Raw genomic sequence first — 9822 nt, 5'->3', positions numbered from 1 at the left:
ATCATCAATACGGAAGAACGAGGAGAGCGCATGCAGCACTGGGTGCTCTACCTGAAAAACTACGACGGGTCTGCCGTGTTTTTCGACAGTTACGGACTTCCCCCCATCGAAGCAAACCTTCGAAGGACTTTACTAGTGGACGAGTATAACGACAAGTGTATTCAATCGCATTTTTCGCCTTACTGCGGACTTTTTTGTATCTACGTAGCCACGCGTACGTCGAAACGCTTGAAAAATTGTGTATCCATGTTTTCCTGTAGCCTCAAAGAGAACGACGAAACAATAAAACGTCTCCTCGTGAGAGAACTCGCTTCGTAAAATAGTCTATTTTTCATGACATACATAAGACGCTTGCGAGACGATCTTCCAACGTGCTGACCCGACACTTTTTACCGGTCGCCGTGACGTCCAGGGAAGTGTGGAGAAGCCAGTACCGACGGACGATGGGTCGGTTGAAACCCGCGTTGATGAGACACGAGTCCAGTGCCACTCCTCGTTTGTACTTTTCCAACAGCTCGAGCTTGTAATCTACGAAACGCTACATTTTCTTTGCAATCCTCCCACTGGTGGTGAACAGACGTAAGGGTATCGTCTTGAGAATCGAGCGAAAGTAACCCTCGCAGCCATCGTCGTGAATATAATCGCGTAATCGCAGCAAGTCCCGATACATTCGCGTTTGCACAATGGTTGCAAACCTCTGCTGGGGCGTCATGACTGAGACGGAATGAGAGTACAACCTTGTTCTTTTATTTATCGTGAGAGGTTACATGAGAGAGAGAAAGTTAGCCTCCAGCTTTGGTTTCGTAGCCGGGAAGACAGCCCAAATACGGACGAAGGCTCGAGCATAGCCAATGGCTGGGGTTCCTCGACCAGAGACCACCATAACGACAGGTTCTCAGCTAATCGCCGATCCGCAAAAAGAACGTCTTCAGAGGAGGCTTGAAGGTTAGGACCAGGGGCAGATCTCCCGTCAGTAGCCATTCGTAATCTGCATAGAGAGAAAGGAGCTTGAGAAACACGTGTTTTTTAAAAAACACAGACACACGCACAGTCTCTCTTCAGTCACAGAGTGACACTGATGGTCCATCTTCTCCATCTTCTTTTTCTTCCTTTACGAGTCGAAGTCCTTCGCAATGCACGTCGAACGGTACCGTCCGACAGCTGAGAGACGGTCGTATCAGTCGGTCCGTCCAATTCTTTTGTTCTGAAAAAAAAAAGTGATCGGTTATAGAACGGATAAAAATTAGGAAAAAGCGTACCTTTAGATCACAATCCATCGCAGCTGGTGCAGAAGAAGCGGGCGGAAATCTCCGGAAATACGGGAGATGGGAAAAAACCGACTTCACGCACCGCAAAGTTGTTGTAAACTGTAAACGAAACTCTTCAAACATTCCGACGATGACGTCATGGGTATTACTTACGAGGATCCACCAAGCTGAGCATGGTGGAGGCTAGACGAGAATGACGATCAAACTATCGCTTTGACATTTATAGTAACCCTTTTCCTCTCACTCTTTATAACGTCCATGTACGTGTTTGGACATGCTTGGACGCGTTTACACACGAACCTCGCGATATGAAAACGTGATAGAGACGGGCTCTCAACACGAATTAGTCTAGTGGTTAGTCTGTCACGTTCAGTATTGGAGGTTCCAGGGTTCGAACCCCACTTTGGGTCTTCTTGTCATCATATAGAAGACGGCCCAGTACGCATCAGATTGTTAGCTAGATATTAGTCTAATGTCTTACTCAACGTCGAGCTGGTTGGCATCATTGTTATATGCCACATCGCAACGAAAAAATCCCCAACAACACATTGCACTCCTATGGATGTCCGGGGAATATCTGAGAACGGACATTCGGACATCCCATGGACATCCGTTTTAGGTTTTTTAGGTTTGTTTTATGTGTGAGAGAAGGGCAGAATGAGACAGAAAAACAGCGCCATTGTAGCGCACAGGGATGTCCCGTGCTAACATTAAGGGATCAAAATGGGCAGTGCAGGGGACTTATATTGGCGTTTTATATTTCTGTCAGTTTTGTTTCGTAAGGCCAACTTAATGTTGACATAATTTACACACTTCTATATTTCTCCAGAAAGACTCAGACTCGTGCATTTTTAACATTGTTTTATTATGCAAAAAGGTGCACTGTGTAGAAATTGGTTGTTTCCTCCAGTTGCTCATTCTTTGCAGCTCCAAGTGTCGTGTCAACAGATGTGGGCAAAGCCGTCGAAGCAACATGCGAAAAAGCGCTGGAAGCTTCCTCACGCACATTTGACAGTCTGACGAAACTTTCGTTGCAGCGTTTGGTAAAGCGTTGACCTACGATGAGTCATTTTCAACCGGCGTCTACTTAAAAGTAGCGCGTCCACCTGTCTGCGCACCACATTCGCGTCGCCGCAGCGTACCACGTAACCAGCTCGACAGTGTCAAGATCCCAGTAAACCACCGATGTCCCAGGGACGTCCTGAAAAGATCACGAAGTCCTGATCCGCGAAAAATGTCCCAATAATGTAAATAAGACGTAATTCGAAACGTCCTAGCGTTGTCTAGCCAGGATGTATTTTAATGATATCGCTGGGACTTCGAAATGGCGTCCCGATCGGATGTTGATTTAGAAGTAGAATACAAACATACTTTCGATGCTCGTTATATTTTTGTATCCTTATGATAACGTTCAACAGCGTGCAGCAAGAAACTAAAACAGTGACACTAATTTTTATCCGTGTTACCGAAGTGGCAACGCACAAAAATTATTCATCTGAATTTACAAAGAAACTCCCGACATGGTCCGAGCTTAGCAGATGTACCAGAGTATCTAGCTTCTGTTTCCTTTTACTGTAGTGCTAATAAAGGTAGTTGGGAAGGCCGAGAAGACCTCGATATCTCTTGCAATATCTCCATGGAGAACGGGACACACACAACTACATCTCCAGATGTGCTTCCCTGCCGGAACGAGAAGACATAACATCATTGAATTGTCGCCACAATTCCAACGAGATCCAAACACAAATCAGACAGTCAATTCGTTCATTATGTAGCCGTCAGGTACAAGTTCCTCACTGACAGAATCAGGGTTTTTGAAGAGAAGCTATACCTTCGCGACATCATGTTCCACTATGTTGTGTGGCGAAGACCGTACCCACGGAATAAAGAAGCAATTCGATGAATTGGCTTAATGGATATAAATGCTAAACGCTGATTTCCACTTGATTTAATGTAATCCAACATGGTTTGTACACACTGCACCAGTTCAAAGAATGCGAAACCAATTGAAGGAATTGGCCTAGAGTATCAATAAAACAACAACTTTATTTCTAATTTTAATAATGAGGAGTTTCGTCGCTAGTGTGGATACCCGAGCCCACTGGCATAAAATGCGATGAAATGTGCCCCTTCACCATAAGGATCGAAGTCCTGACGTGTCTAAAAAGACCAAAAAAGCTCTCATCACAGAGTGTTGATGGGCCGGATTTCACCAGGGGCCAAGCAATTTTCATAGAGATAGAAAGGGTGAAATTCCAACTGACTAAGGATCTGAGAGAGCCCGGTTCGGGAAGGTTGGTAGCATGGACAAATAAGAAGAATGTGCCTAGGTCCCCTACGGCACCGTAGTGACATCATCGGTCAGAATAGATCAGATATGCATAGAGATTCCAACTGAGCACTGCACATGCCACTTGAGGTGGCGGTTGATACCGCGGCGTCTTTTAGCCATCCAGTGATGGTTTAACCTCGTCAGAGTGACATCGCGGTGTTTCGCGATGGGTTCCCGTGTCTAATATCTTGGCCTGCAGCGGCGATATCGGGATGCTGTTTCTTGTGACGAATTTCCCTTCCATCCCCCTACGCGTGCACCTTGCGGCTTGTGAGGAATCCTGGCGGTTGTCCAGATATTTGAACATTCTAGGCAACCGTCGGTGCTTCTGACACCTTTAAAGTCTTGTAAATCCCGCCCGGACTGTTGGGTCGAGACCAAAATTCAGGTCCGAACGGGCCTGGATTAGCTGTGTGATCGCGCAAATCACACAGGAACTGATCTGTAGTGGTTTCGAACTCGTAGGCGGAGACGCGTTAGTAAAATTCGTTTTTCCGAACTTCAGTGCCCTTGTTGGAAAGAAGTTCGCCTCGGACAGGGTTCATGCTTGGAGAACCCACTGTTCTCGAGGTTCTCGACGCGGAGCACGTGATAAAATTCACCGCGTCTCTCTAAATTTAGCAGTTCTCGAGTTAGAGGATTCCGCGTTCACACTCCTCCCAATACATGGGACCAGCGGCTTTCCCGCCCCCCCCCCCCAATAAAAAGCCTTCCCGTTGCTGCCACATGCTCATGTTTGCCTTCGTTATGAAGGTCTCAATGTGCTCTTTCCAACAGCGTTTGTCCCGCAGGCGCGCGATGTTCCGTTCTCCCGATATCGGCTTAAGAGCATGACGAGCTGCGAGGCTGGCTAGAGCCACCCTGAAACGCTTCCCACTTTTCGGTGTCGTAAGTCGATTACCCGATGTCCGATTTAGTCGAAATTTTGTGTGCGCGTGCTCTGTTCCTTGCTCTACAACTTTCCAATTGAGACCAGCCGTCGATTTCCAGTGGTTAAGACGTCATTCTCGAAATTCCTGACACCGACCACCGTTCACCGATTTTTGTCCCTGTCTTCAGGCTTGCAGCCCACGGCGGCTCCGACTTCCTTTTAATGGGAACACGCACTCGACATGGGAAACGCGTAGAAACTTGCCGCATCTTTCTATCCCTCTCGGTTCTCGAGTTAGAACACCGTGGCAACGGCGGTTCTCTGATACATGGGCCTGGGGCATTTTTTTCGATATCGGGTTCTTGCTGGCGTATGAAGGTGATTGAGATGTGTTTTTGAAGAGGAAAACGTCCTCTTTCCGATAGCGTTGGTCCCGTCTTCGCGCGACTTTCCGTTCCCTTGCTACATTCCGAGGAGCGCCTGGCTGGGGCATGGCCTGGCGGACGGGTGGCCTTCCTGCCGTTTCTGCGCTGCGGGCGGCGTCCATTTCGCTTGCAAGCTTCGTTGCGTTCGCACGCCTTTTTCTGGCTCCCGTTGTCTCGCGTTCCGTCGTTGCTCTGGTGCCCTGAACTGTTGTGAATGTGTTTTTATGCCCTACTAGTGTTGCCTGGGGGTGCTTTTATGTGTGCACCCTGGAAGATAGGTCCAGAAGCCTTGCGATTTCTTAGATTAAAGGTTAGTTCTATGTTTGTACGATTCGTGCAACTTTTGTTTGGTATCATTCCTAGCGTGTGGGTTCTATTACTTTATGCTAGCAGCGTGATTATTACCCTTTTGATTCCTATTACCCTATGCTTTATCTTTCAGCTAGGTGTACTCGTGACCCTACCAGCACTTTTCAAGGTGAAGATGCAACATCGTCAGTGGCCCCGTTACTAATGTCTAATCTATGAATTTCAGATACTTTCGACGTATTCATTGCGGTGAACAACGCGGTTGGGACAGCACACTCACGACGTGGGAAGGTCACAGAAATGTTGAAAGACATCAGGTAAGTTACGCTAAAGTGCGTTTCAGAGCTCTTCAATGACTTGTGTTTACTGCGAAACAGATTGGGCATACGCTTCACCCGTGCAACTTCGTCATGTGCTCCACGGCAGCACAAGCCTTTACGGCTGTGCCACTGTATGTAAAAAATGCTGTGTGATTTTAATAAAGAATTTGCAGGGAAGTACAATGTGTCGCACCTTGTTGACTCTTTTACAGATGTGTGGAAACGTCGTAGCGGATGAATGTGAATTATGGATCTCCAAGTGGCGTCGCCCGCGTCATTTTCAAGATTTTACCCGTTTTGAAGGTACGTAGTGAATGTGCGAGATATTCACGTTCCTACTACGTGGTTATCCATGCGTTTCCCGTCTTCGCAGGCAATAGGGCTGTTGATAGGGAGAATGCTAGGCTACTGCAGACTGCAACCATAGGCGCTGTGTCTAAAGGTATGCGTATACGTCGATGCGTACTTCACAGTGACATTTTGCTGTAGCAGTGTTTTTGAAATTACATTTCTTGCAGGTTAAGCTCACATGACGCGGCAGGGAAGGGAGTCCGTGGCGAAAAGTGAATATAGCCGAAGTTGGATAGCGTTAATTTTTGCGCACGAAAGGCAAGCTGGACACATCGCAAATCTCCAGTTGTACGAAACACAGTGCAGCATGGTCGTCGGTTATGCCAGTGCTTCAACATATGTTTCAGCGTCGCACTTCGGACATTGCGGGCATATACCTTTAAGTTTTTCCCCTTGTGGACCGATGCTGTGTGTGTTCATGGACATCATGTTTTCAAAGACATGTAAGTTCTCAATAATAATGCGAAAAAAAAATGCTGGTCATGTTACGCTGTGATATAATACCTGGTGAGGTAATACGATGCTATGACGCTCAGTTTCATACGAAATAAAGTGTTTGATCTAATGTTGCTTGTTTGTGCCACTGATACGCACTGCTGTGCGGTGTTGATGTAATGTTCAGAGAACGCCAGTAAGCCTGGCTAAGGCACGGGAAAAAGGTCCACTAGAGGTCCGTAAAAGGTCGTCATTGACGTACTATGGACTTCCTTGGGACGTGCGCGGATGTTATTTTGGCAGTTCTGAGTACGTCCCAAGTATGTCAAAATTATGTTTCAGGATGTCCTCAGGATGTCTTCATCGTCCTGAGGGTAACATCATGTAGACGTCCTTGGGACATCGGTGGTTTACTGGGATTTTACGTTCCAGTAGTTGACGTACACTTCGTGTCGTGCCTTGTAGTTACAACAAGAATTTCTGTTACTATGAACACCTCAAACACACGCATACGCGGCACAACGGCAAGGCAAACCCTCCACACACATCAGCACGCAGTACCAAGTATTGGGAAGGAGCAGAGGAGCAGTACCGTGTATGCCAAAGGGAGTCCTGCCATTAATGGGACCTGCCTATAGCTGGAGCCCCACCCACTTTTTGAGCTCTCTGGCCAATCACGAGCCAAAATACAGTTCGCTATTAATCCCAGGCTATCCAAGCTATATATTACCTGTATTCACAGGGTGCCTACATTTTCGGGAAACTGGAATGGATTGATAGAATAGGATATTCCCTGACGACTTAGCAACCAAATGAATTTTGCGTCCACTTTTAAGGCGCACTCACTACTTAAGAAAGTCAATGGGGAACTTTTGTTCGTAGGGATCTCGTAAACTACGCCAAAGATCCACACGAAAGAGGTACGGGCGTGTTCCTCTCTAGTTTATCTAGTTTCTCTAGTTTCTCTAGTCGAGTTTATCTAGGGAATGACACATATTTGGAGGCCTGAAGCGAACCACTGAATTTTGGCGAATTAAAGTTTGTCAGATTTTCTATACATGGCAGTCTATGGGAGATGCAACGAAATCGCTTCTCACGGCACCCACGACTGCGATATCTGGGCCAAATTGTGCCATTCCTTAGAGTAACAGTATAGGAACCGATTTCAATCAACAAATTCGACAAACTTACAGTAGTTTTCCAGATACCTACGCATAAAAATAGTGGTTTTGCCGTCTACTAGCATTCTCTGGACTTTGGCGCCATCCCGTGGTTTCTCCAAGGGGATGAAACTCGCGAGTTCCTGTGCGGACTAAAGTGAGGCGCTGCGAGCCTTTCGCGTCATCAAACGTCATGAAACGTCAACATTTTTACGTCGAAGCGCGAGTTCTCAACCGAGAGCATCCCATTGGCTCCTACGGCCGCTCCCCTGGTATGCGAGCGCTCATTGGTCGGTTTGAAATTTTAACCTTTTCGTGGCACGCGTAAAGCCCGAATCCCATAACAAGCGACACGCGGCAGATACACGCGAGAAGCGACAAAATCGACGTCACTGCCGCCACACGAGCGTCAAAAAAGCTTTGTCGCGGCTCAATATTTCTGCATCTACTCCCAGTAGATATTTGTAGCATGTCGCTGAGTTCGTTGCCTGTTGTTTGACAAAACCAGCTAGATTTGGCGGCGTGAAACAAGAACTGAACGCGTGGGCAAGGGAGAGGGTGGAGAGGGCAACCAACAAAACTAGCAGACGAAGAAGTGGGCGGGGCGTTGGGTACTTCAACCGCAGCGCCACTGCGTTACGGCGAATATTACATAGCAACTTCATTACAATTTCTCCTCGTTTTGACGAATGAAATACTATTTTTGGTATATTTATGGCAATTTAGAGCTTAGCTCGAATAAAATAAGCATTGCTTCTCCAAAAACATCATTTCTCGGTGACGAAATGTCGCTGCTCAAATGGACCAGGAAGTCGCGCCATGACCAGACGCGACAGCGACAAATTCTGCAGCGCGTCGCGTGTCGCTTGTTATGGGGTCCGCGCTTAAGCCGGCACCGCCGTGTCTGGGGTGCCGGAGAAGCTCGCCGTAAAGTTTCGAAATATGGTGCAGCGGGGACGCACGCAAAGCATCTTTGCCGGTACCGCTTTGGATGGTTTTTAGTGCTCGTCGATACCGACTCTGCAAAACTTGAATCCTCTTGGATACTTCTGCAAGTAAATTCAGTGATAGATAAGTGGAAGGCAGGTCTGCTTCGCTTGCTTGGCGCGACAACGATTCAAGAAGGATCAATACTGTGTTTTCCCACCCGATGGCAGGTAAGTCAGTTCCTATTCCATTCTGCCGCTTAGGATAGCATAGCACCGCGCCTGTGGCGTATACGCAACATTTCGGCCGGTAGAATTTTTAGTTTTCACGTTTTCTGATCCTTGTTCTGGTCTTTCTTGCTCAGGTATCAACTAGGTACTGCTCAACTCATATCTGCTTCAGAAATGCATCTGCATGGACGCAATCGAATGCATATACCACTCTGAGTGGTTGGAACATCATCTTTCGGCGTAGCAGCTGCACAGGTTACTTTGTGACGGGTCAGCCTTGACATGTGACACTACACAAGCAGCAAAGGGATATGGACATGTTTTCTGTCATGCTGGATTTGTGAATGTGTGTGCCTGTGCAGTGAATTTACTGATCTACTGTGAAATCTTCCACGTGAGACATATCAGTTAACAGTGAATGCGAAGTTGCTTTGGCATATTACTCGAACTTCAGAAACAATGTTCATGTGAAGTTGGTGTTTGGCGCAGATACAGAAGACTGCATATGTGTGATTTGGAAATACCAATCCCGAAAAATAAAGCACCTTGTGCAACAGAAAGAGCCAACGCTTCCGCGTTTTATTTATTTCACTGGATGCGAACGAAAATCCAGAACCGCCAAAGCGGGGGAGAGAACAGAGGGGAAAGGAAAAAAGAACGCCTCGGCAGCGTCGCTTTCGTCACCCGTCACCCAGGGAGGCAAAATAAAACAAAGCAAAAAACTACTCTACCGAGGCACAACGATTGGCCCGACGTCAGAGGTCACGTGAGTTTTTCCCAACAATAGAAATATACTACATGTTCATTCCTCCGGTTTCTCTCCAAAGGACATGGAGGAAGGAAACACTGGAGCGGGCGTTTCGAGCAGATTTCCGTGGGACCCCTCTGGCGGTCGCTCCTATCAAAACCGCCATTACTCCCTGTCCACCACGTGATCCTCTCTAAAGTTTCGGTTTGGCAACGCTTTGTTGCTAGCGCTGCTTTTCGTGCTTTTATGCTTTTCCAAAGTCACTTACTCTTAACATGTGAGCACCACTGCGGAAACAACGTTTTGTTAACGTGTTCTTACCGCGGTTGCGGCTGTCGTTCAACAAAAAGCAGCTCTGTCACGGGAATAACGTTTCCTTCGTAAGCACGTACTTGACCGGTTGTTTCGTACCCCTGTCTGTGAGAGAGTAATCTTGAATCGTTCCT

The 9822-nt window shown here is 47.1% G+C and overlaps 1 long non-coding RNA gene across 1 annotated transcript; it reads right to left on the bottom strand.

The window, feature by feature from the left end:
- Window positions 1-856: 856 nt before the first annotated feature.
- On the bottom strand, window positions 857-7572 carry LOC135395534 (uncharacterized). Its single transcript, XR_010423150.1, has 4 exons — window positions 7503-7572; window positions 1260-1367; window positions 1050-1204; window positions 857-988 (listed from the first exon to the last, which is right to left on the bottom strand). It is a non-coding gene; the product is annotated as an uncharacterized LOC135395534 (long non-coding RNA).
- Window positions 7573-9822: the final 2250 nt, after the last annotated feature.

This window comes from Ornithodoros turicata, chromosome 5 (genome assembly GCF_037126465.1).
Source record: "Ornithodoros turicata isolate Travis chromosome 5, ASM3712646v1, whole genome shotgun sequence".
Classification (NCBI taxonomy): domain Eukaryota; kingdom Metazoa; phylum Arthropoda; class Arachnida; order Ixodida; family Argasidae; genus Ornithodoros; species Ornithodoros turicata.
The sequence above is the reverse complement of the archived record's forward strand: the minus strand, read 5'-3'. Positions and strand labels throughout refer to the sequence as shown.